Source organism: Dasypus novemcinctus, chromosome X (genome assembly GCF_030445035.2).
Source record: "Dasypus novemcinctus isolate mDasNov1 chromosome X, mDasNov1.1.hap2, whole genome shotgun sequence".
NCBI classification, from domain to species: domain Eukaryota; kingdom Metazoa; phylum Chordata; class Mammalia; order Cingulata; family Dasypodidae; genus Dasypus; species Dasypus novemcinctus.
The window spans coordinates 80,959,441-80,986,088 of NC_080704.1; positions in this window are offsets into that span (position 1 = coordinate 80,959,441).

Sequence of the window (26,648 nt, forward strand, 5' to 3'; positions counted from 1 at the left end):
TTCTCTGTAACATTTATATAATCTAAGTATCTTTTAAAAAATAAATGGAAAGAGAAAAAAATAAATAAGTTGGAATGTAAACTAAAAGAAACGCAAATATGGCTTTGCTATTTCCCAACTCATTGCCTTTAGGATAAATCCAAATCTTTAGCATGACATTGTGATCTAGGCTCTGTGTATGCAACTCCTTCTATGATCCTATATTTTAGCTATCTTGACTTATTTACAGTTTCCTAAAATTGCTGTGCATTCTCTCACAATTATTCTACTCCCTATGCCTGGAAGGCTTCGGCCATCCACATTTTAAAAATTTGCTAAATATAGTGGTTAGGTCTTAGTCCTCATCTTATTTTACCTATCAGCAGCATTTTGACCCCCTTGATCACTCCCTCCTTGATTTATTTTCTTCACTTAACTGCCAGGACACCAAATACTCCTGATTTTCCTCCTATTGCACAGTGTTTGCTCTTTCTTATTCTCTTTTGCTATTTCCTCCTCTTCTCCTTAACCTCCACATTGAAATGCCCCAGGGTCCACTTCTGGAACCCCTATTTTCTTCTCTGAGTAGAGCAGTCATTTGCTTGGTGCTCTCATTCAATCCCAGGTTTTCAATACCATCTATATTCCAATGACTTTCAAATTTATTACTTCAAATCAGACCTATCTCTTGAAGTACAGATTCATATATCCAACTGCCTACTTCTCCTTTCTACTTGGATGCTAAATAAACACTTCAAATTTACTATGTTCTAAATTGAATTATTGAACTACTCCCCTAAAACCTCCTTTATCCAGTTTTTTTTCCATCTCAACTTATGGCAATGCCATCCTTCCAGTTATTCAGGTCAGAATCTTTTGAGTCATTCTAAACTCCTCTCTTTCTCACCTCATGGCCTCTTAACTGGTTTTCCTAATTCCACTCTTGCCCATTTATCCCCAGTCTATTCTCAACACAGAAGCTAGAGTGATAAAACATTAAATTGTATCTTATTAAAGTATTAAATAATGTCAAATCACTTCTCTGCTCAAAATCCTTTACAATCCCCTTCAATCATAGCACTTAGTGCACAGTATAGTATTTGTCTATTTACTTGTGTGATGTGTTTTCCTCACTAGACTGTGAGATCATTGAGGGTAAGAACAATGTTTAATAGTTTATTCATCTTTGCATTCACAGAGGATGGCTCATACTGGGAAAACAATAAATTTTGAATGGATACACATGTTAATGAATATCTCTTTGTCTGGAAGAATGGTAATTCTACTTTTTCAATATGGTGGTCCTATATTATAGAACTGTATCTTCTTAAGCAATCTCAGTATATGATATGTATGAAAATTCAGCTTTACTAAAAAGATATAACTGCTTTAAATTTAAATTTTTTTAAATTTAAAAAATGATTCATAGAGGATTTTTCAAATAACAAATGGCTTTAGTGCAGAAGAAAAGAAAGTTTGCCATAATGAAACAAGCCCAGACTCCATTCAGCCCAGTATTGGTGCTTGGCAGAGGCATGAATATTAGTATGTCTATATATAGTGAATATAGTCACTATAATTAGTGAATATTTTACCCCTAGAGTCAACTCTCAAATGTTAGACAAACAGGTCACCCCCAACCCAGCACACTAGTTTCTTTTAACATTATGTCATGCAGAAGGAGAAGGTAACCAAAGTTTGCTTAGCTTCTATTATGTACCTTATATGTTCCACATGTTAATCTTATTTAATCCTAATAAAGAAAATACTTTTGGATGAAGATGCTGCTAGTTCTGTCTTTCTTATAGATGTGAAGGTTGAGTTCAGAGTGTATCTTGCCTACTATCATATGTAGATCCAGGACAGAGGCTAAGTATAGGTTTAATATTGTGTCCTTGTCTAAGTCAGTTATTATATTCTAGATTGAAAATTCAAAGACTGCTGTCAAGCTGGAGTCATGACATAAAGTGGGACAATGTTAAGAGTCCTGTGCTAGAACACAGGTTGGTCAATAGCATAGGGGCATAAATATAGGCAGCCAATTTACAGTGGACAAGTGGATTAGAAGGAAGTTATTCAGAAGAAATGTCCAGTGTGCTGGCAGAGAAGGGAAGAGATGTTAGGGTAAAGCTGTTACCCAAGAAGCACAATAGGGAAAGAGGAAAGGTAGCAGCTGCCTAAAGGGCAGCTGCTGTGATGGTTGAAAGAAGTTTGCTGTCAAGTGTTGAGGAATTGTGGTGTAGCGTTTTCCAGCACTGTTCTCAGTTCAGTTTGTGATGTTCTTAAAGATGCAGGTGAGGACCTTATGTTGAGTGAAGCAAGCCAGCCACTGGAAGACAAATATTACATGATAGCTCTGAAATGAATTAAGCAAGTTGAGCCAACTCAGAGAGCTAGAGTCTGGAAGAGAGGTTTACAGGAAATAGAAAGGGAGAAGAAGGTTGTGAGCCAACGCCCACAATGGTGAAATCTATGAAAATGTGGAAGTGAGTAGTTGTACAGAGAAGAGATATGACAGGGTGTAGGGATACTATTGGGTTGGGCAGTGGAAGTTTGACAGGGGGCTAGGGTGGAGAGGATGGGTTGGATGGTCCATGGAATTGGGAGGAGGGTTGGAGGAGGGAGAAGGTAAATACTGGGGATTGGTGGGTACTTGGTTGAAACTACAATGTTGAGAAAACTCTTGGCAATATGACAAGGAAGGATTCTGGTTTAGGGTGTTGGATGGGGTGGCATTTAGGATAGGGCGCACCTGGAGCAGTCTTCTAGAGAATGTGTGAATGATCATTTTGTCACTATGCGTTGTATCAGTGGGTGGAGATCCACATTATGAGTGGGAAGGTGTGGACTCCCATACTGGAGGCCCAATGTGTTCTCAAACAGAGAGGTGGGTGTCTCTTGAGAGCATGGGTGCTTCTTAATAGGGGAGGACAGACTAGTGTGTCAAGCCTTCAATGTTGTCGCAAGTATCTTTGAATCCTCTCCTTCAAGAAGTGAAGTCTGGTGGTCACTGTGGGCTCTGAGGGGAGAGGGATGGAGGAATAAAATAGATGGACGAGGGAGCAGTTGGGGAGCAATGGAAGTGCTCTGCAGGATTGTGCAATGATGAATACAGGCCATGTTAAATTTCATCAAAAATGAACCACAATGTAAACTACTGATCATGGTTAGTAGCTATGCTTCAGTATTTTTACATCAGCTGTATCAAATGTACCATCCACACATAAAAAGGTCATTAATAAGGAAGGAGGAAAGGGGGAGGATGTTGGTTATATGGGAGTCCCCTTATCCTGTTTGTGATTTTACTGTGACCTAAAACTTCTTTGAAGACATAATGAAAACAAAAGTAAAACACTGAGGAAGAAATGGAAGAAAATGTCACTGTACATACAGGACAACAGTTATTGCAGTGAAGAAAGGCAAAACATCAAAAAATTTTAAAAATATTTTTCATTGTTTTAATACTCCAATTTTTAAACTTTATTTTTCCTTTTTAAATTATTATGTATTTTATTTCTTATGTCTAAACCTATCATTGCTATCTCACTTTCTTATTAATTGAATTTGGCGATATTCTTAGTTTCATTTTTGAAGAAGTTTTGGATCACAGAAGGGTTCAACTACAGCAAGGGAAGATCACTGATGTGGTTTGTCAGTGATGGGAGATACATGGGAGGAAGTTCACCTGGGCATACATATAAGGTATATAAATATGTTCAAATGTTCATGGGGCATTGCTACAGTGGATAGAGATTCACACAAAGACTGAAAGAATACTGAATCCCCATCCTTGGGAGCTCTGCCACATTTGCTAATGGAATAGTAACAATCCTCCAAATACAGGGGCAATCACTAGAGAAGAAGGAGGGTCCATTGATGGGCTCTTGATATTGATGACTATGATTATGAGCCTTTTGCTCTTGAAATTGCAACTTGGCCTAGTGTTGTAGGGTGCCTAAGAGTTACTTCCTGAGAGCCTCCATGTTGTTCAAATTTGGCCATTCTCTAAACCAAAGTCAGCATATAAATGCATTACCAGCATGGGACATGACTCCTGGGAATGAGCCTCCCTGGCGTGGAGGGATTACTACCAAGCACTGGCAGGTGATGCAACTGGAAAAAGACCTTGAATGAGAGGAGGAAATGGTAAAGACAAATGAGTTTATATGGCTAAGAGACTTCAAAATGAGTCAGGACGTCATCAGAGAGGTAATGCTTATGCACATCTCAGCAGGATCTCATAGACAGTCAAAGTAGATACTTTCCCAAATGATGGGGCTCCTGAGGGTTTCAGACATACCCAGGTCCTTCAGTCATGGCAGATAGTTCTGAAGTTTGGTGCCTTGCTGGTGGGCCCTACTTTGGAATTTGTGCTCTCAAGTGTGACAGAGTTGGACTCAGATATAACTTTTCTCCACATGGCTCTTCTGCCCCTGTTTTTGAACCTATAGTTGGCACTGGATTTGGTAGGTGTATGTCCAAGAGACTCGAATCCCTAGGCTGTCCCTGTGCCAGCTGGGCCCTGAGCCTCTGCAGAGTTGCAACACCTACTCTCCAGTTCATTGGACTCACCCAGGATAGCTAACAAGGAGGTGAGGTTGGACAACTACCACACCAAGGAACCCAGAGAGTCTGCAACTGCAAGTGAGAGAGTCCCATCCATAAGCCATATGGCATTGAAACCCCCTCTCAATTAGAGGTGGAGTGGGCATCACCATCTCAGAATTCTTAGGATTGGGGAATAAAATAAGGACTAGAGTGGACTTATTGGTATTCCACTATAGAATTATTGTGATTCTAGCAATGGAAGAAATTATGTCATTGATGTGGAGACAGTGGCCACTGGAATTGCTGAAGGCAGGGAGAAGGAAAAAGAGGTGTAACATGGTGGCATTTTCAGGACTTGGAATTGTCCTGAATGACATTGCAAAGACAGCTAGAGAACATTATATATCCTGCCATAACTTGCAGAATGGAGTGGGAGAGAGTGTGAACTGTGATGTAAACTATAATCCATGCTGTGTGGCAATGCTCCTAAATGTGTTCATCAATTGCAATGAATGTACCACACTAATGAAGGAAGTTGTTAGTGGGGGAAAGGTGGAATGTGTGGGGAGAGGGGCATGTGAGAATCCCTTGTGTTTTTTTTTGTGTAGCATTTTATGTAGTCTGAGTATCTTTTAAAAATAAATGAAAAATATATATTTTAAAAAGATGCAAATGAGGGAGGGATGGGGCCCAGACTATGCCTCCTTAGTCCTGTATATCTTTTAGTTAATCACAGAAATTAAAGTTTTCATTCAGGGAGCTTTCTTTGGGAATCAGGTGGGAGCTGCATTCCCTGAGTACCAAGGATTTTCTTCCGATTTGTTCCCTTGGGCTGGGATCTCTGAAGTAAATAGTTGAATACTGGGGTAAATGAGGGACGTAGCAAAAAAGGAGAAAATGAAAGACCAAGAAATTTTCAAGGATCATTAAAGAAAATAATCAGGAAAGAGGTTAGGAAGTAAAGTTTCCATTTTTATGTCAGATTTGTGCTGTTCTGCACAGTGAAGTGATTAGAAGATGAACTGTTTACAGCCCTTACTCTGTAGCCAGTCCCAAGGGAATGACCATAGAGTCAATGTTGGCAGCTATGAAGAACAGAAAGCTGAATCCCTGGGATCTACAAGAAGAAAGAGTGAGTGATGGACTGAGGAACAGGTTCAGCAATGGTCCACAATCATTGGTTGCCACAGAATCAAATTCTAGGGTGTTTTCTCTGTTTGCTCTGGGCAAGAGAAAGCTGACCACTGAATTCCTGGAAGGTAGCATATCTTTATTTCTGAGATCTCAGACTGTGCAAATATGCTCTCCTATCTCTTTTCTAGCTTAGAGATTTTTATTTTTTTCTTTTTCTTTTACTTAAAAAAAAATACATAAGCCAGTTGTCTGTTCTCTGTGTCTATTTACTGTGTCTTCTTTGTCTACTTCTGTTGTTGTCAGCAGCACGGGAATCTGTGTTTCTTTTTGTTGCATCATCTTGTTGTGTCAGCTCTCCATGTGTGTGGCGCTATTCCTGGCAGGCTGCACTTTCTTTTGCGCTGGGTGGCTCTCCTTATGGGGCGCACTCCTTGTGCATGGGGCTTCCCTATGTGTGGCACAGCACTCCTTGTGTGCATCAGCACTGTGCGTGGGCCAGCTGGACACAGATCAAGGAGGCCCAGGGTTTGAACTGTGGACCTCCCATGTGGTAGATGGATGCCCTATCCACTGGGCCAAGTCCACCGCCCTTTATCTTTTTCTTTGATCTATTTTACTTATTTTATATGTAATCAATTTATATATTTAATACATATATACTTATTTCTATGTATCTACCTTTCATGCTTTTTTAAAAAGCAGTCTTTCTTTCCATTTCATTTTTTACTTAGCTTCTCCCTCTTCCTTTCTTACCCTTCCAGTATCGGCTCTCCTACCCAATTTAATATGTATTCTTCCAAATTTTTCTTGTCTTACATAATCATCAAAAACATGTATTTGCATATACATGCACAAATCTATACATATGCAGGAATTGTTGCCATTGTTTTTTCTAAATGGGATCATAATACACATACGTTACTGTATCTTGCTATTCCTATTCAATAATGCTTTATGGAAATCACTATTAATGGACAGTCACTTTGTTTTATTTTCTTTCTTTTTTGTCACTATAAAGATAACCTAAGAAACACTCTTATACAAATGTCCTTATGTAAGTGTGCTTTTATTTTTATGGCTTAGAGATTCAGGAATGGATTACTTGTTTAAAGGATTTTTTAGAGAAGTGGATTTATAGAAAAATCATGTGTAAAATATACGGTTCCACCCCAATACCACCTGATACCACCCTAACAGTAACACTGCATTGGTGTGGTACATTTGAGTCAATTGATGAAAGCACCTTTTTAGGATTTATTATTATTATTTTTTACCCGCCCCGCCTGTGCTCTGTGTCCATTCGCTGTGTGTGTTCTTCTATGTCCAAGTGGATTCTTGTCAGCAGAACTGGGAATCTGTGTCTCTTTTTTGTTGTGTCATCTTACTGCACCAGCTCTCTGTGTGTGCAGTGCCACTTCTGGGCGAGCTGCACTTTTTTTTGCACGGGGCAGCTCTCCTTACGGGGTGCACTCTTTGTGTATGGGGCTCCCCTATGCAGGGGACACCCCTGCATGGCATGGCACACCTTGCGTGGATCAGCACTGCGCATGGGCCAGCTCATCACACGGCTAAGGAGGCCCTGGGTTTGAACCCTGGACCTCCCATGTAGTAGGCAGATGCTCTATTAGTTGAGCCAAATCCACTTCCCTGAAAGCACCTTTATATAACAGCACTATTAACTATATGTCATGGTTAACTTAGGGTTACTGTGTTGTGAAGTTCCATAGCTTTTAAAAAATATTTATTGTAATAAAATTCATATAACCTAAAATTTCCCTTTTTAAACACATTACACTATATAATTCACATTGTTAATTACATTCAATATGTTATGCTACTATCAACACCATTCATATGAAAATTTTTCCATCATCCCAAATAGAAACCCTGTACCTCTTTTTAAAAAAAACATTTTTATTACAGAAGTAGTGAACTTACAAGAATCATGCACATGTGTAGAATTCCCACACAACAACCCTTCACCAACACACCACTCCATTGTGGATCATGTTATAGATTATGAGATAATATCATCAGACTATTACCACTAAATATGGTCCATAGTATACATTTGGCATATTTTTTCCATACCCCCTATTATTAACACAGTACCTCTTTGGCATTGATGCAAGAATATTAGAGTATTACTGTTAAATATAGTCCATAGGTTAAATTAATTGTATTTTTCCCATGCTTCCCCACATTCCCACCACCTTGCAATAGTGACATATATCTGTTCTAGTTCACAGGACATTCTTGCATTGTTCTATTAGCCAATATTCTAACCCACATCTAAGCTCACTGTGTTATTCAGTCCCTAGATTGTTCTCTAGCTTTCTTTCAATTGACATGTACATCCTTAGACTACCATTTTCAGCCACAATCCCATTTATAAACCAGCTGTTACTCACTATAATATATTACCATCAACCCTATCCATTTCTACACATTTTCTGTACCTCTTTTTAACCCATAAATCCCTTTTACTGACCCCCCCCCCCATTCCCTGGTACCTGCCTATGTACTAGAATCAGACTTGGAGTCTGCTTATTTTAATTATAGCCTATTAGTGAGATAATACAATATTTGTACTTTTGTATATGTTGCATTTAACTCAAAATGAAGTCTTCAAGGATCCTCTGTATTGTTGAATTATCAGAAATTTATTCCTTTATATCCATTGTGTTTAAGGATGGAGGAATAAAATATAGATTAGAGTGGATTTACTGGTATTCTATGATAGAACTATTGTGAGTCTAGCAATGGAAGAAATTGTAGCACTGATGTTAGAAAGTGGCCACAGGAGTTGCTGAGGGCAGGGAGAGGGGAGAAGAGATGTGATGTGGGGACATTTTTGGGACTTGGAGTTGCCATAAATGATATATTGCAGGGACAGATGCTGGACATTATATATCCTGCCATAACCCCTGAATGTACTGGGAGAGAGTGTAAACTACAATGTAAACTATTATCCATGCAGTGCAGCAGTGCTCCAAAATGTATTCACCAAATGCAATGAATGTGCCACACTGATGAAAGAGGCTGTTGATGTGGGAGGAGTGGCGTGGGGTGGGTTAGGGGGTATATGGGAACCTCATATTTTTTAATGTAACATTTTTTTGATCTATGTATCTTAAAAAATACACTTAAAATAAATAAATACAAGAAAAAAGATAAAAAAGAAAGGAAAAAGTCCATTGTGTTTAAATACCACATTTTGTTTATCCATTCATAAGTTTATAGAAAATTTGGTTTCTTCCATCTTTTGGCAATTTTAAATAATGCCACTATGAACACTGAAGTGCAAATATCTGTTTGAGTCCCACTTTCAATTCTTTTGGTTGATATCTAGAAGTGGGATTGCCAGGTCACACACTAATTTTTCACTTAACTACCTGAGAAACTGCCAAATGTCTTCCATGGTGGCTGCACCATTTTACATTCCCACAAGCAGTGAATGAATGTTCTTATTTCTCCACATCCTGTCCAACACTAGTGATTTTTAATAGTAGTCATTCTAGTGGGTGTGAAATGGAATTTCATTGTGGCTTTGATTTGCATTTCCCTAATGGCTAATGATTTTGAGCATCTTTTCATGTGCTTTTTGGCCCTTTTTATATCTCCTTTGGAGAAATGCCAATTCAAATCTTTTGCCCACTTTTTAAAAATTGTGTTTTCTTTCTCTTGTTGAGTTATTTCTTTATATATTCTGGATATTAAATCCTTATCAGATATGTGGCTTTCAAATATTTTCTCCGATTGTATAGGTTGTCATTTTACTTTCATGATGAAGTCCTTTGATGCACAAAAATTTTAAATTTTGATGAAGTCCCATTTAGCTACCTTTTTGGTTGCTTTTGCTTTGGGTGTAAAGTCTAAGAAACCATTGTCTAACACAAGGTCCTGAAGATGCTTCCCCATGTTTTCTTCTAGGAGTTTGATACTTCTGGCTATTCTGTTTGGTATTTGATCCATTTTGAGTTGATTTTTGTAGATGGTGTGAGGAAGGGGTCCATTTCATTCTTTAGCAAATGGTGATCCAGTTTCCCCAGCACCATTTGTTGAAGACACTATTCTTTTCCCTCTTGTCAAAAATCATTTGGTCATAAATGGGAGTATTGTTTTTTGAGCTCTCAATTTGAATCAATTGGTCTATATGTCCATCCTTGTGCCAATACCATGCTGTTTTTTAAAATAGCTTCCTATTTATTTATTTATTTGTTTATTTATTTATTTGTTTATTTATTTATTTATTTATATTCCCCCATTCAATTACTGTGGTTTTGCAATATGTTTTTTTAAGATTGGAAAGTGTGAGTCCTCCAATTTTGTTCTTTTCTTTCAAGTGGCTTTGGCTATTCAAGACCCATTCTTCTACCATATAAATTTGATGATTAGCTTTTTCATTTCTGCAAAGAAGGGTGTTGGAATTTTGATTTGGATTGTGTTGAATCTGTAAATAGTTGTTGGCAGAATTGATATTTTCACAATATATATTCTCCCAAACAATGAACTTGGAATGTCCTATTTATTTAGGTTTTCTTTGCTAGCTTTTAGCCATGTTTTCTTTTTTGCTGTGTACAAGGTCCTTACATCCTTGGGTAGACTTTTCCCTAGATATTCGATTCATTGAGTTGCTATTGTGAATGGAACTTTTTTTCATGATTTCTTCTTCTGATTGTTCATTACTAATGTACAGAAAGACTACTGATTTTATGGGTATTGATCTTGTACCATGCCACTTTTCTGAATTCATTTATTAGCTTTGGAGCTTGTTGTAGATTTTTCAGGATTTTCTGTATATTTGGTTATGTCATTGGCAAATAAGGATAGTTTTACTTCTTTCTTTCCTACCTTTTTAGTTTTTCTTTCTTTTTCTCCACTAATTGCTCTGGCTAGAACTGTCAGTACACTGTTGATTAACAGTGGTGAGAGTGGACACCCTTCTGTTGTTCTTTATTTCCCTTTATTTTCTTTTAAATATTAGATTAAAAAATGTGAGGTGCCCACATACCCCCCACACCACCCACACCACCCCTCCCCCATCAACAAACTCTTCCATTATTGTGGCACATCCACTACACTTGGCAAATACACTCTGGAGAACTGCTGCAGCACATGGACAGTGGTCCACATTGTAGTCCACACTCTCCCCCAGTCCACCCAGTGGTCCATGACAGGACATATGACGTCCAGCATCCATCCCTGCAGCACCACCTAGGACAACTCCAAATCCTGAAAATGCCCCCACACCATATCTCTTCTTCCCTCTCCCGACCATCAGCAGCCACTGTGGCCACCCTCTTCACATCACTACTATAATTTCTTTCCTTACTAATCATAATAGTTCCCCAGCAGAACACCAGTAAGTCCACTCTAGTCCATACTCTATTCCTCCATCTTGTGGACCTGGGATGGCTATGTCCAGCCCCCCTCTACATCAAGAGGGGGTTTAGATTCCACATGGATGATGGGTGCAATTCTCTTGCTTGCAGCTGTAGGCACTCTTGGCTCCCTGGTGTGATGGTTGACCCTCTTCACCTCCCTGTCAGTTGACCAGGGTAAGTCCAAGAAACCAGAGGGTAGGAGCTGCAAGTCAGCTGAGGCCCAGGGCCTGGCTGTCACATGGACAGTTCAGAGATCCAGGTCACCTGAGCATACACCAACCCAAAAGCCAACCACAGGTCTGGTAAAATGACAGAAGATGCATGTGTAGAAAGGTTATATCTGAATCCAACTCCATCACACTCAGAAACACAAACTCCAAAGTAGGGCCAACTGACATGGCCCTGAACTCCAGAGCCATCTGACTTGACCATAGAACCTGTGGGTCACTGCAGCCCTCAGGAGAACCAGCAACTGGGTTTCCATCTACCTTGGTGGCCTCAGGTACCCTGCTGAAGCATGCATAAGCATCACCCGCTGATGACCTCTCAAATCTTTTTGGGAGACTGTTAGCCATATAAACTCACTTGTCCATTCCATTTCCCCCTTTTTATCTAAAGTTAAAAAGCAGTTTTTAACACCTGATATTACATGTAGTCTGAGATATTCTGCCAGTCTGAGTTGACCTCTTTGTTCATGGTCTTTTTGTAGTTACATCATCAGCTGGTGCTTGGTAGTAATCCCTCGGTGCCAGGGAGGCTCATCTCTGGGAGTAATGTCCCATGCTGGGGGGAAGGCAATACATCTACATGCTGAGTTTGGCTTAGAGAGTGGCCACATTTGAGCAACATGGAGGCTCTCAGAAAGTAACTCTTAGCACCCCACAGCTATAGGCCTAGTTCATATTTCAGGTACACAGGCTCATAATTGGAGCCATCAGTATCAAGGGCTCATCATTGGACCATCCATCTTTATTGGTCTTTGCCATTGCACTTGGAAGATTGTTGTTGTTCCATTGGGGAATATGATAGGGCTCCCCTGGTCAGGAACTCAGCACTCTCTCATCTTTCATTTCCAACTGAAACCACTATGAAAATATCCAAACCTTTCTATGTACCCTGTATATGTGCCCTGGAGAACTCCCTCCCAACTGTGTGCATCTCGACAATGACACTCCACACAAGTGCTCCTACCTGCCATAGTTGAACCTCTCTGTAGTACAAAACTTCTTAAAAAAAGAAGCCCAATATATTGCCAGGTTCCCTTAATAGAAAAATGGAATATAGTGATGGGTTTAAAGGTTAGATATAGAATACATAGAAATTTAGGAAAATTAAATAAAGGAAAAATAAATTGGGGTGTCAAAGAAATGAAAAAATGAAAAAAACTTTGTTTTTGACATTTTGCCTTTCGTCACTGCTTTAGGTGTTTCCCTGTATGTACAGTGGCAAGGCAATTTCTTCCATTTCTTCCTCACTGTCTACCTCTTTTCTTTCTTTTTTTCCCCATGATTATTAAGTTTCTCTTGACATAAGTTTTAGGTCACAGTAATTCACATATACAATATATGGTACTCCCACACATCTAACATCAAACCCTTTGTCCCTTCCCCAACAGTGATCTTTTTACATGTTCATATTATATTTGCTGCAGCTAATGTACAGATATTGAAATGATAGCTTTCAAACATGGTTCCATTTAGGTTTAAATTATGGCTTATATTTTAGACTATACAACTTTCTCTGTTTTTAGTTATCTTATGTTTTACATTATGGTTTACATTTTAGCCTATAGAATTTTAAACATTTTTGGTGTAATTTAACATGACCTATATCCATCATGGCATGATCTTGTGGAACACTTCCATTGCCCCACGGTTACCCTGATTCCCTGTATTCAACACCTTTTTCCCCCTCCCCTCAGGGCCCACCATGACAATCAATCTTAATTACTTGAAGGACCATATTCAGAGATACTTGTAAAAATGTTGAGGGCTGGACATACTCGACTGCCCTAAACCATTGGGAGCCACCAGTTCTCTCAAGAGATTCAATTCCATCTGTTTGAGAACATCAGTATTCCCCAGCATGTGGGTATACCTTCACTCTCATTGTATGTGTCTCCACCTAATGATATAATCCACTATGACAAAATGAGCACTCACACACTCCCCAGAAGGTTGCCCTGTGTCAGATGCCCCGCTTAAGCATCCCAAACAAGCAAACTTCGATATTACATTCTCTAAAGAGTTTTCTCTGCACCACAATTTCAACCACATACCTGACAATCTCCCATGATCAAATGTTCCCCTCACACTCTCCCCAATTTCTTGGGCAATCTGACCCATCCTCCCATCCCTAGCACCCCTAAAGTCCATGCAGCCCCACCCTATTATCCCTATGCCCCCATTTTATCCCTTCCCTGTACAAATACTTACCTCCAGCTTATAGATTTCACCCAAGTGGCTGTCAGCTCACAACCATCCTCTATCCTCCAACTACCTTAAAGTTAATCATCCAGTCTCTAGCTCTCTGAGACAGCTTGGTTAACTCATTTCATATCAAAGGGGTCATGTGGTATTTGTCCTTCAATGCCTGGGTTGCTTCACTCAACATAAGGTTCTCAAGATTCACCCTTGTTATCACGTGTGTTTGTCTGTATTTGTTCTTATACCTGAGTAGTAGTCCATTGTATGTATATACCACATTTTATTTATCCATTCATCTGTTGATGGGCATTTGAGTTGATTCCAATTTTTGGCAATAGTGAATAGTGCTGCTATGAATATTGGTGTGCATACATCAGTTTGTGTCCTTGTTTTCAGATCTTCTGGGTTTATACCCAGCAGTGGAATTGCTGGGTCATATGGAAAATCTATAGCTAGTTTTTGAGAAACCAATAAATTGTCCTCCAGAATAGCTGGATCCTTCTGCATTCCCACCAGCAGTGGATGAGTGTTCACATTCCTCCACATGCTCTCCAAAAATTGTAGTCTTCTGACTGATTGATAGCTACCGGTCTTATGGGAGTATGGTATCTCATTGTTGTTTTGATTTGCCTTTCCCTAATAGCTAGGGATTTTGAGCATTTTTTAATGTGTTTATTAGCCATTTGTATATCATCTTCGGAGAAGTGTCTGTTCAAATCTTTTCCCCATTTTTAAAATGGGCACTTTGTCTTTTTATTTTCAAGATATAGGAGTTCTTTATATGCAAGATATATCTCCTATCAGATATGTGGTTACCAAATATTTTCCCACTGTGTAGACTCTCTTTTTACTTTCTTGACAAACTCCTTTGAGGTGCAGAAGGCTTTAATTTTGAGGAAGTCCCATTTATCTATTTGTTCTTTTGTTGCTCGTGCTTTTGGTGTGAAGTCCATGAAGCCATTTCCTATTACGAGGTCCTGTAGATGCTTCCCTACTTTGCTTTCCAAGGTCTTTATGGTATTGGGTCTTATATTTAGGGCTTTGATCCATCTTGAGTTGATTTTTGTATAAGGCATAAGTTGGTAATCCTCTTTCATTCTTTTACATATGGATATCCAGTTCTGCAGTAACCATTTGTTGAAGACGCCATTCTCTCCCAGTTGAGAGGGTTTGGTGGCCTTGTCAAATACCATATGGCTGTGTATATGAGGATCTATAGCAGAAATCTCAAATCAGTTCCATTGGTCAATGTGTCTATCCTTGTGCCAATGCCATGTTGTTTTCACTACTGTAGCTTTGTAGTAAGCTTTGAAGGCAGGTAGTGTGATTCCTCCAATTTCATTTTTCTTTTTCAATATGTCTTTGACTACTCCAGCACCTACAATCTGATTTATTGGACTTACCACACTCAGCTAAGATGGAGGTGAAGAAGGACAACCACCACACCATGGAGCCTAGAGTGATTACAACTGAAAATGGGAGGATTGCATCCAGCATCCAGGTGGAATCTGAGCCTCCTCTTGACATAAAGGTGCAATGGACACAACCAATCCAGTGTCCACATAGAAGAGGTGGCATTGGATTGGGAAAAGTGGACATAATGGACAAAGGGTATGGGGAAAGGCAGGAAGAGATGAGAGGTGGAGGCGTCTTCGGGACATGGAGCTGCCCTGGATGGTGCTTCAGAGGTAATCACCGGACATTGTAAATCCTCACAGGGCCTACATGATGGAATAGAGGAGAGTATGGGCCATGATGTGAACCAATGTATATGAGGTGCAGAGGTGCCCAAAGATGTACTTACCAAATCCAATGGATGTGTCATGATGATGGGAACGAGTGTTGTTGGGGGGGGGGGGGGGAGAGGGGGGGGTGGGGGGGTGGGGTTGAATGGGACCTCACATATATATTTTTAATGTAATATTATTACAAATTCAATAAAAAATAAAAAAATTAAAAAAAAATATGTCTTTGACTATTTGGGGCCTCTTTCCTTTTCAAATAAATTTCATAGTTTCTCTAGTTCATTAAAGAATGATGTGTTGATTTTTATTGGGATTGCATTGAATCTGTAGATGAGTTTTGGTAGGATAGACATCTTAATAATATTTAGTCTTCCTATCCATCAACGGAGTATTTTTCCATTTATTTAGGTCTTTGATTTCCTTGAATAGTGTTGTGTAGTTTTCTGTGTATAAGTCTTTTACGTCTTTAGTTAAATTTATTCTTAGGTATTTGATTTTTTAATTTACTATTGTGAATGGATTTGATTCCTGATTTCCTCCTCAGATTGCTCAATATTGCTGTACAGAAATGCTACTGATTTTTGTGCATTTATCTTTTAACCTGTGACTTTACTGAACTCATTTATAAGTTCTAGAAGCTTTGTTGTAGACTTCACAGGGTTTTCTATGTATAGGATCATATCATCTGCAAATAGTGAAATTTTGACTTCTTCTTTTCCAATTTGGATGCCTTTGATGTCCGGTTCTTGCCTCAGTGCTCGAGCAACTACTTCTAAGACTATGGTAAATAGCAGGAGTGATAGTGGGCATCCTTGTATTGTTCCTGATCTTAGACAGAAAGATTTTAGGATTTCACCATATTAAATGATGTTAGCTGTGGGTTTTTCATATACACTCTTTATCATGTTCAGAAAGTTTCCTTCTATTCCAATCTTTTGCAGTGTTTTTTATCAAGAAAGGGTGCTGTATTTTGTCAAATGCTTTTTCTGGTCGAATAATGTGATTATGTGTTTTTTTTTCCTTCAATCTCTTTATGTGGTGTATTACATTAATTGATTTTCTTATGTTGAACCATCCTTGTATACCAGAAATGAACTCCACTTGGTCATGGTGCATAATTTGTTTAATGTGTTGTTGAATACGATTAGCAGGTATTTTGTTGAGGATTTCATGTCAAGGTTCATTAGAGAGATTGGTCTGTAATTTTCCTTTTTTGTGATGTCTTTGTTTGGCTTTGGTACTAGAGTAATGTTGGCATCACAAAATGAGTTAGCCAATATTCCTTCTGTTTCAATTTTTTGGAAGAGTTTAAACGAGATTGGTGTTAGTTCTTTCTGGAATGTTTTGTCGAATTCACCTGTGAAGCCATCTGGCCCAGGGCTCTTCTTGGTTGGGAGGTTTTTAATGACTAATTATATATCTTTACTTGTGATTGTTTGTTGAGATCGTCTACTTCTTCTTTTATCAAAATAGGCTGCTTATGTGTTTCTAGGAATTTGTCCATTTCCTCTAAATTGTTGTTTTTGTTGGAATATAGTTTTTCAAAGTATCTTATCATAGTCTTTATTTCTGTGGGGACAGTGGTGATATCTCCTTTCTCATTTCTTATTTTGTCTATTTGCATCTTCTTTCTTTTTTTCTTTGTTAACCTAGCGAAGAGTTTGTCAATTTTATTGATTTTTCTCAGATACCCTGCTCTTGGTTTTTCTTTATTTTTTCAAGTGCTTTCATATTTTCTATTTCATTTAGTTCTGCTCTGATCTTTGTTATTTCTTTTTTTCTTCTTCCTTTGGGGTTAGTTTGTTGTTTTTTACCTAATTCCTCCAAGTGTGCATTTAGTTCTTCAACTTTAGCTCTTCCTTCTTTTTTTTATTATTATTATTTTTTAAAATATTACATTCAAAAAATATGAGGTCCCATTCAACCCCACCGCCCCCACCCCCCACTCTCCCCACAGCAACACTCTCTCCCATCATCGTGACACATCCATTGCACCCGGTAAGTACATCTCTGAGCATCACTGCACCCCATAGTCAATGGTCCACATCATAGCCCACACTCTCCCACGTTCCATGCAGTGGGCCCTGGGGGGATCTACAATGTCCCGTAATTGACCGTGAAGCACCACCCAGGACAACTCCACATCCCGAAAACGCCTCCCCATCTCAACTCTTCCTCCCATTCCCCACACCCAGCAGCCACCATGGCCACCCTTCCCACACCAATGCCACATTTTCTCTGTGGACATTGGATTGGTTGTGTCCATTGCACATCTATGTCAAGTGGGGGCTTAGATTCCACATGGATACTGGATGCACTCCTCCTGCTTTCAGTTGTAGACACTCTAGGCTCCATGGTGTGGTGGTTGACCTTCTTCAACTCCATGTTAGCTGAGCGGGGTAAGTCCAATAAATCAGAGTGTAGGAGCTGAAGTCTGTTGAGGCTCTGGGCCTGGGTATCATATTGTCAGTCTAGAGATTCAAATCCCCTAAATATATCTTAAACCCCAGCACCAACTACAATTCCAGTAAAGTAGTATGCAAGTCTTGTGAAAAGAGATCCTCTCTGAGTTCAGTTCAATCACGCAGAAACACCAGCTCCAAAGAAGGGCCATCGGCCATGGCAGTGAGCCCCATCTGCCATGACCATAGAACCCGTGGGTCTCTTTATCCCTCAAAAGAACCAATACCTGGGGTTGTATCTACTTTATCTGTCTCTTAGACTCTGCTCAGTTGTGCATAAGGGCATTCCTTCTGACAACCTCCAGACTCTTTTTTAGAGACTCGTAACCTTATAAACTCATTTCTCCTTTCCATTTCCCCCTTACATTAGGTCAAACAGCATTTTGAAGTCATGTTATTATATGTAGACAGGGATATTCTGCTGATCCGCATTGAACCTTTAATTCGAGGTCATTTTCTAGTTGCATCTTCAGCTGGTATGAGGTAGTGATCCCTCGGTGCCAGGGAGGCTCATCCACAATGTCATGTCCCACGCTGGGGGGAATGCACTGCATCTACATGCTGAGTTTGGCTTTGAGAGTGGCCACATTTGAGTAACATGAAGGCTGTCAGGAGGAAACTCCCAGGCACAATGCTACTCTAGGCCTTGTTCTTATTGCAGGTGTATAGGCTCACAAGCATAGCTATTAGTATCAGGAGCCCACTGTTGGGCCCTCATTCCTTCCTGGTTCTTACCGTTGTACCTGGGGGACTGCTGCTGCTCCCCCAGGGACCACAACAGAGACCCCCCGGCCAGTAACCCAGTACCCCTCTAGCTGTTGTTTTTAATTGTTTCCACTATTAGTATATCTAAACATTACCATGTACCCTGGACATATGCCCTTTATAACTCCCTGTCAACCATATATATCCTGTCAATAACATCCCATATCAGTATTCCTCCGCCGCCATTGTTGAACCACTCTGTGATCCAAAACTTCCTGTAAAGTGAATCCCAATATAATGTCAGTTTTCCTGACTAGTAAAATTCTTCCTTCTTTTTTGATGTATGAATTTATGGCTATAAATTTCCCTCTCAGTACTGCTTTTGCTGCATCCCGTAAGTTTGGATATGTTGTGTTATCATTTTCTTTCATTTCAAGGTAGTTCTTAATTTCTTTTGAGATTTTCTCCTTGCCTCACTGTTTTTCTAAGAGTGTGTTGTTTAACTTCCAAATCTTGGTGCCACATCTGGGTCTCTGGCCCTTGCAAATTTCCAGCTTCTTTCAACTGTGGTCAGAGAAATTATTTTGTAAGATTTCCATGTTTCTGAATTCATTGAGACATTTTCTGTGGCCTTGTATGTGGTCTATCTTGGAGAATGGTCAGTGTGCACTTTAGAAGAATGTATATCCTGCTGTATTTGGGTGTAATGTTCAGTATATGTCTATTAGGTCCAACTCCTCTAATATACTGTTCAAGGTCTTTGTTTCTTTATTGATTCTCTTTTGAGATGTTCTGTCCAAAGTTGATAGTGGTGTATTAAAGTCTCCCACTACAATTGTAGAGGCATCTATTCCTTCACTTAGTTTTTCCAGTGTTTGCCTCAAGTATTTGGGGGCACCCTTGTTAAAAGAATAAATGTTTATTATTGTTCATTCTTCTTGAAAGATTATCCCTTTCACTAATATGTAGTGTCCGTCTTTGTCTCTAACAATTGCTTTGCATTTAAAGTCTATTTTGTCTGATATTAAGATAGCTACTCCTGCCCTGTTTTGAGTATTGTTTGCTTGTAAGATTATTTTCCAGCCATTTGCTTTCAACTTCCTTGAATCCCTGGGTCTAAAATGTGTTTTTTTGCAGAAAGCATATAGATGGGCCATATTTCCTTATCCAATCTTCCAGTCTGAATCTCTTGACAGGTGAATTTAATCCATTGACATTCAGTGTTATTACTTTCAAGGAATTACTTATATTAGCCATATTTTCTTTGGGTTGTGTTTGTCATATTCTGTTTGATTTTCTTTTTGTTTTTATCTTTTTAGTTGCTCTTACCCTCTCCTCCAACTCTGTCTATCTTGTTCTTGTCTTTCTTCCTGCAGAATTCCCTTTAGTATTTCTTGAAGGGCAGGATTCTTGTTGGCATACTCTCCTAATTTCTGTTTACCTGTGAATATTTTGACCTCTCCATCATTTTTGAATGCTAACTTTGATGGATAGAGTATTCTTAGTTGGAAATTTTTTTCTTTTAGTACCTTGACTATGTCATACCACTGTCTTCTTGCCTTCATGGTTTCAGATGAGAAATCAGCACTTAATCTTATGGAGCCTCCCTTATATGTGATGGTTCTCTTTTCTCTTGCTGCTTTTAGTATTTTCTCTTTGTCTTGAGCATTGGATAACTTGACAAGTATATGTCTTGGGGTAGGCCTGTTGGGATTTATGCTGTTTGTGGTGCGTTTTGCTTCCTGGACATGTATTTCCATCTCCCTCAATATGTTTGGGAAGTTTTCAGCTATTATTTCCTCCAACACTCCTTCTGTCCCCTTTCCCTTCTCTTCTCCTTATGGGATGCCTATAATATATATGTTTGCACGTTTTGCATTGTCATTCGGGTCCCTAAGCCCCTGTTGTATTTTTTCTATCTTTTTATTGACCAGTTCTACTATCTGTTTGATTTCAGATGTACTGTCTTCCACATCACTTAATCTCTCCTCTGCCTCTTCGTGTCTGCTGTTATTTGCTGAGAGTGTATTTTTGATTTCTTGAATTGTGCTGTTCATCACCATCTTATCCATTATATTTTTGTGTATGATTGCAATTTCTTCTGTATTCTCTCCAATTGTTTTCTTCATATTCTTAATCTCTTCCTTCATCTCATCCAATTTGTCCCTAATATATGTTTTGAGATCTTTAATTACTCGTTTGATGTTCTGCTCCTCTTCCTGGTTTTTAGTTTGTTCATTGGATTGGGGCATGATTTCCTCATTATTGGTTTGGTTTGTTGTTTTTTGTTGCTGTCTGGTCATCATTTTATCTTGAAGTGTTTAGTCAGTTGCTTAGCTTCTTTGTCTAGTTTGGAGTTATTTAGTTGTTGTTTGTGTGTGCTTGTTAAGTCTTATCTTTGTCACTTTGTTCTTTTTATTCTATTTCCTTGTTGTTGGCTAAGTTCACTTGGAGGAAAATATTAGGGACAGAGAAAGCAAAAGGAGTAAGGAAAGGAAACGAATAATAGTAGTATTGTTAGTAAATATTAACAGAGGAACCATGTGAGATATAGGAGAATGAATATTAGACTCACTTAAGGTATGTGGAATTATAACAGTAAGAAAAGTAGAGTACATAAAAATCTGAATATGGGGAGGAATACAGTGTGAATTAAAAGGCCTGTGTGTTCAGGTGAGAGGGAAAGAGAAAAGAGAGGACAATAATATAAAGAGTGAATATAAGGTAGAAAACAGAACAAAGGCATTAGTAATAAAAAGTCAAAAAAATAGGAGGGCAAACAAAGAGAGGTGTAATGTAAGAGAAACAATCAATGATGGAGGATAGAAAGATGTAGAGGAAAGGGAATAATAGTGTTGGTGGCCAAAATCAATACACACAGAAATGAGAAATGGAGGATGAGGAAATACAGCAAATGTGAAGCTCTCCCCGCAGGAGCTAATGTAAGAAGAATAAGAATAGAGAGAAAGAAAGAAAGAGAAAAAAAGGGACAAAAGGGAGTGGGGAAGTAAGCAGGAAAAAGAAAAAGAGAAAATAAGGAAAAGGAAAGCAAAAAGTACTTTGGGGTGATAAAGAGGAAGGAAAAACAAGGAAAAACCAATCAAATACTAGGGAAAGTTTCAAGCATGGAATCCTGTTTGTAGTTTAAAAAAAAACACAACACTTAGGGATCTGACGTTTCCCCTTTCCTCCCCTCCTCACTTCCCTCTATTTCAGGCAGCAGGAAAGTTGCCTGAGAGGTCCGGTGGGAGATTCAAGTGGGTCCTTTTTGAATCAGCTCTACACAGAAAACAATGACTCTTAATTTCCAGAGAGAGAGCACCCACACTTCACCAGAAACCGCAAGTATGCTATTGGAGGATTGGAAAGCACTCCTACAGTCCCTTTTGTTTAGTTATGCTATGAGAGGTCTAGCTGATTTTCTGACTCCACCTTCCCCCAGGCCAAGTTTCTTTTCCCAGGGTATTTAGGTGAGTGGGGCTTTCTCAGCAGATTTGCCACTCCTGTTTTCCCAGACCCTCCCCAAGTCAACTGGTATTCTCCTCCAAGCAGAAAAAAAGAAAAAAAGAAAAGAAGAAAAAAAAATGTGTGTGTGGGGAAATATCAGAACATTGAACCTACACTAGCTAGGCCCCCCTACTATACCCCCCACTCAATCCCTCCCACCCACGGAGTCAGTCCAAAACCAGAGGGCTAGGGCAATCCTGGACCTCCCGGAGTGCTGGACTTGGGAAACTGACGTTCGGGACTCTGTAGATCCAGGGCTAGTAGGTCCATGGAACACGTGCTATACAGACTCAGAGGACTTGGACCTGGGAACCACACATCCAGGGAACACGGGGCCCAGGAACGCCACTGCACAACTGACAGATCTCAGGAAATACCGTGGCTGCCAACCCCAGTGGGAAGGGTCCCACCAGTCCACAGCTTCTGACCTCCGTACTTGTAAGCCACAATTCTACCTTTAGCAAACACCACTTCTGCCACTCTCCAAATCAATGTCCACACACCCTCTGCCCTGCAAGCCCCTAAGACAGCTTGCTCAGGCAAGACTCCAACCCCACTCGGCCACCTCTTCGCAGGAGAGACTGTAAAGTGCACTCACTCAGATGCCATCCCTTCTCTATTCTTGATCTTAGAGGAAATCTTTCTGTACTCCACCACTGAGTAGGATGTTAGTTGTGTGCACTTTATCATGTTGATGAAATTAGATTCAATTCTTAGTTTTCTACATTTTTTAACAATAAGTCATTCTTCAGGGTTTAAATGCTTTTCTGCATAATTAAGATGATCATGTGCTTTTTCTCCCTTCATTCTTTTAATGGGATCTATTACATTAATTGATTTTCTTATTTGCATCACTTTTACAAACCTGGAATAAATCCCAGTTGATCAAAGTGTATAATTCTTTTTTTTTCTTTATTAGAGAAGTTTTGGGTATTTGCATAAAATGTAGTATTCCTAGATACCACTCCACCACCACCAACTTACAACGGTGTGGAATATTTGTTACAATTGATGATAGCACATTTTAATAATTGTACTATTAATTAAAGTCCATGGTTTAGCATAGGGTTCACAGTTTGTGTAGTGTAGTTCCATGAATTTTTAAAATCAATCTTAATGGAATATATGCATAAACCATATAACCCATATAAAGTATACAGTCAATGGCCTTTGGTATAATCACAGAGTTGTACATTCACCACAGAAGATGCACCATCCTACATTCCCATTAACAGTGAAGGAGGGTCCTTATTTCTCCACATTCTATCTAATACTCTTAGTTTTTTGTTTATTTTTCAAATAATGGCCATGCTATTAGGTGGCAAATGATATCTCATTGTAGTTTTGGTTTGCATTTCTCTAGTAGCTAGTGATGTTGAACATCTTTTCATGTGCTTTCTGGTCATGCATCTTTCCTCTTTGGAGAAATGTCTATTCAAGTCATTTGCACATTTTTAAATTGGGTTGCTTGTTGTTTTGTCATTGTGTTGTATGATTTCTTTATATAACATGCAAATAAACTTTACTGGATATGTGGCTTCCAAATTTTTTCTCCCATTGGGCAAGTTGCCTTTTCACCTTCTTGAAAAAGTTTTTTTTTTTTTTTTTTTTTTGCTGGAAAGAGACTACTTTACTTTTTTCTTACTTTTAAATCAAGTTATTCACTCACAACATATGAAAACCTATGGAATACAGCAAAGGCAGTTTTGAAAGGGAAATTTATACCCCTCAATGCTTATGTTAAAAAAGAAGAACTAACTGCACATCTGGAGGAACTATAAAAAGAATAGCAAACTAATCCCAAACCAAGCCAAAGGAAAGAAATAATAAAGATCAGAGTAGAAATACAGGGAAGCAAGGATGGTCAAACACCACAAGAGAGTTTACAAGGAAACCAAGGAAACCAAGAGAGTTTACAGCTGCAAGCAGGAGAATTCAATCCATCAGCAATGCTGGATCTAAGCCCCCTCTTGATTTAGAGGTAGAGAGGAAATTGCCACCCCAGGGTCCTCAGGATGGAGGAATAAAATATGGATTAGAGTGGAATTATTGGTATTCTACTAAACAACTATTGTGACTCTAGCAATGGAAGAAATTGTAGCATTCATGTGGAGACAGGAGCCACGGGAGTTGCTGAAGGCAAGGAGAGGGAAGAAGAGGTGTGATATTGGGGCATTTTCTGAACTTTGAGTTGTTCTCAATGATATTGCAGAGACAGATGCCGGACATTATATATCCTGCCATAACCCACTTAATGGACTGGGGGAGAGTATAAACTAAAACATAAACTATAATCCATGCTGTGGTCCAATGCTCCAAAATATACTCATCAAATGCAAAGAATGTACCACACTAATGCAGGAGGTTGTCAATGTGGAAGGGGTGTGGGATATGGGGGGGGGTGAGGTGTATGGGAGCCTCTTATATATATATATATATATATATATATATATATATATATATATATATATAAAAGATTTATCTTATTTCTCTCCCCTTCCCCCCCCACTCCAGTTGTCTGTTCTCTGTGTCCATTTGCTGCAGTCTTCTTTGTCTGCTTCTGTTGTTGTCAGTGGCACTGGGAATCTGTGTCTCTTCTTGTTGCATCATCCTGTTGTGCCAGCTCTCGTGTGTGTGGTGCCATTCCTGAACAAGCAGCACTTTCTTTTGCACTGGGCAACTCTCCTTATGGGGCGCACTCCTTGAGTGTAGGGCATCCCTACTCGGAGGACACCTTTGCGTGGCACGGCATTCCTTGTGTGCATCAGCATTGCACATGGACCAGCTCCACATGGGTCAAGGAGGCCCAGGGTTTGAACCATGGACCTCCCATGTGGTAGACGAACACTCTATCCATTGAGCCAAGTCTGCTTCCCCTCTTGTATTTTTTGATGTAATATTTTGTGTGATTTGTGTGTCTTTGAAGAAATATAATTCCAATAAAAAAGACCAGAAATAAATGAAATTTGAAATTGAGAAGAAAACAAAACAATAGCTATAATCAACAAAACCAAAAGTTGGTTCTTTGAGTAAATCAACAAAAATTGACAAACCCTTAGATAGACAGACAAAGAAAAAAAAGAGAGAAGAGCAAGTAAATAAATCAGAAGTGTGAGGGGGGCATTACCACTGACCCCACAGAAATAAGAGAGATTATAAGAGGATGCTATGAAAAACTGTATGCCCTCAAACTAGACAACATAGATGAAATGGAAAAATTCCTGGAAGAACATGAACAAACTACACTGAATCTAGAAGAAATAGAAGACCTCAAGTAACAAAGCACAGGTAAAGAGACTGAAACAGTTATCAAACACCTTCCAAAATGAAAAGCCCATGAAAAGACCATGGCTTCACAGATGAAATATACCAATCAATCAAAGAATATTTAATACCACTCTTGCTCAAATTCTTCCAAAAATGGAATAGAAGGGTACACTATCAAATTCAATCTATGAAGCCACCATCACCCTAATAAGAAAGCCAGATAAAGATATTACAAAAAAAGAAACTTACAGACCAATTTCTCTAATGAATATAGTTGCAAGGATCCCCAACAAAATACTTGCTAATTCAATCCAAAAACTCATTAAAGGAATTATATATCATGATCAAGAGATTTTAATTCCAGTTATGCAAGGGTGGTGCAGTACAAGAATATCAATCAACACAATACATCATGTTAACAAATCAAAGAAGAAAAATCAAATAATCTCCATTGATGCAGAAATGGCAATTTACAAAATATATCATCATTTCTTAGGAAAATGATCCAAAAGATAGGAATAAAAGGAAACTTTCTTAACAGGATAAAGTGCATATAAGGAAAATCCACAGCTAATATTGTACTTGATGGTGGAAGACTGAAAGCTATATCATTGAGATATGGAACATGACAAGAATGCCCACTGTAACCACTGTTGTTCAGTATAGTGCTAGAGGTTCTAGCTAGAGTAATAAGGCAAGAAAAAGAAATGAAAGGTGCCCAAATTGGAATGGAAGAGGTAAAACCTTCACTATTTGCAGATGATATGATTCTATACCTAGAAAGTCCTGAAAAACTACAGCAAAGCAGTTAGAGCTAAAAAACAAGTTCAGCAGAGAGGCAGGATACAAGATTAATATGGAAAAATCAATAGTTTATTTACACACTTGTAATGAGTAATCTGAGAAAGGAGTCAGAGAAAATTCCATTTACAATAGTGTCTAAAAGAATTAAATATTTAGAAATAAACTCAACCAAGGACATTAAGTTAAGGACCTGTATTCAGAAAACCACAAAATACTGATAAAAGAAACTCAAAAAGATCTAAATAAATGGAAGCATATTCTGTTATAGAATTTGAGAGAGGTTCAGTTATTTCTGTATAGAAAAGCCAGGACTCAGGAATGATTTTGAGAATGAAAAATGGTTTATTGATGGCCGGCTGGACTCAAGAACTTTCTGTTTCAAACCCTAGCCCTGAACAAGAATCTTCAGTTCCTTTTTATACAGAGAGGAAGGGTCAAATTGTTCTTTGTTTCAGTGCTCAATAGGCTCAAATTAGCATATATCATCTACATCCTAGGTAAGCTTTTAGCATGGACCTTATACATTCTACATAAGCTTTCAGCACATTTGGTTTGCATTTTCCTTGAATATTTAAAGTTTATAGAGTTTGCATTGCTAAACCTTTTCCTGGGACTGGAGTCATTGCCATGGTCACCAAGGGCAAGACTGCATCCTCTTACCGTCCCACACCCACAAGTCACAGA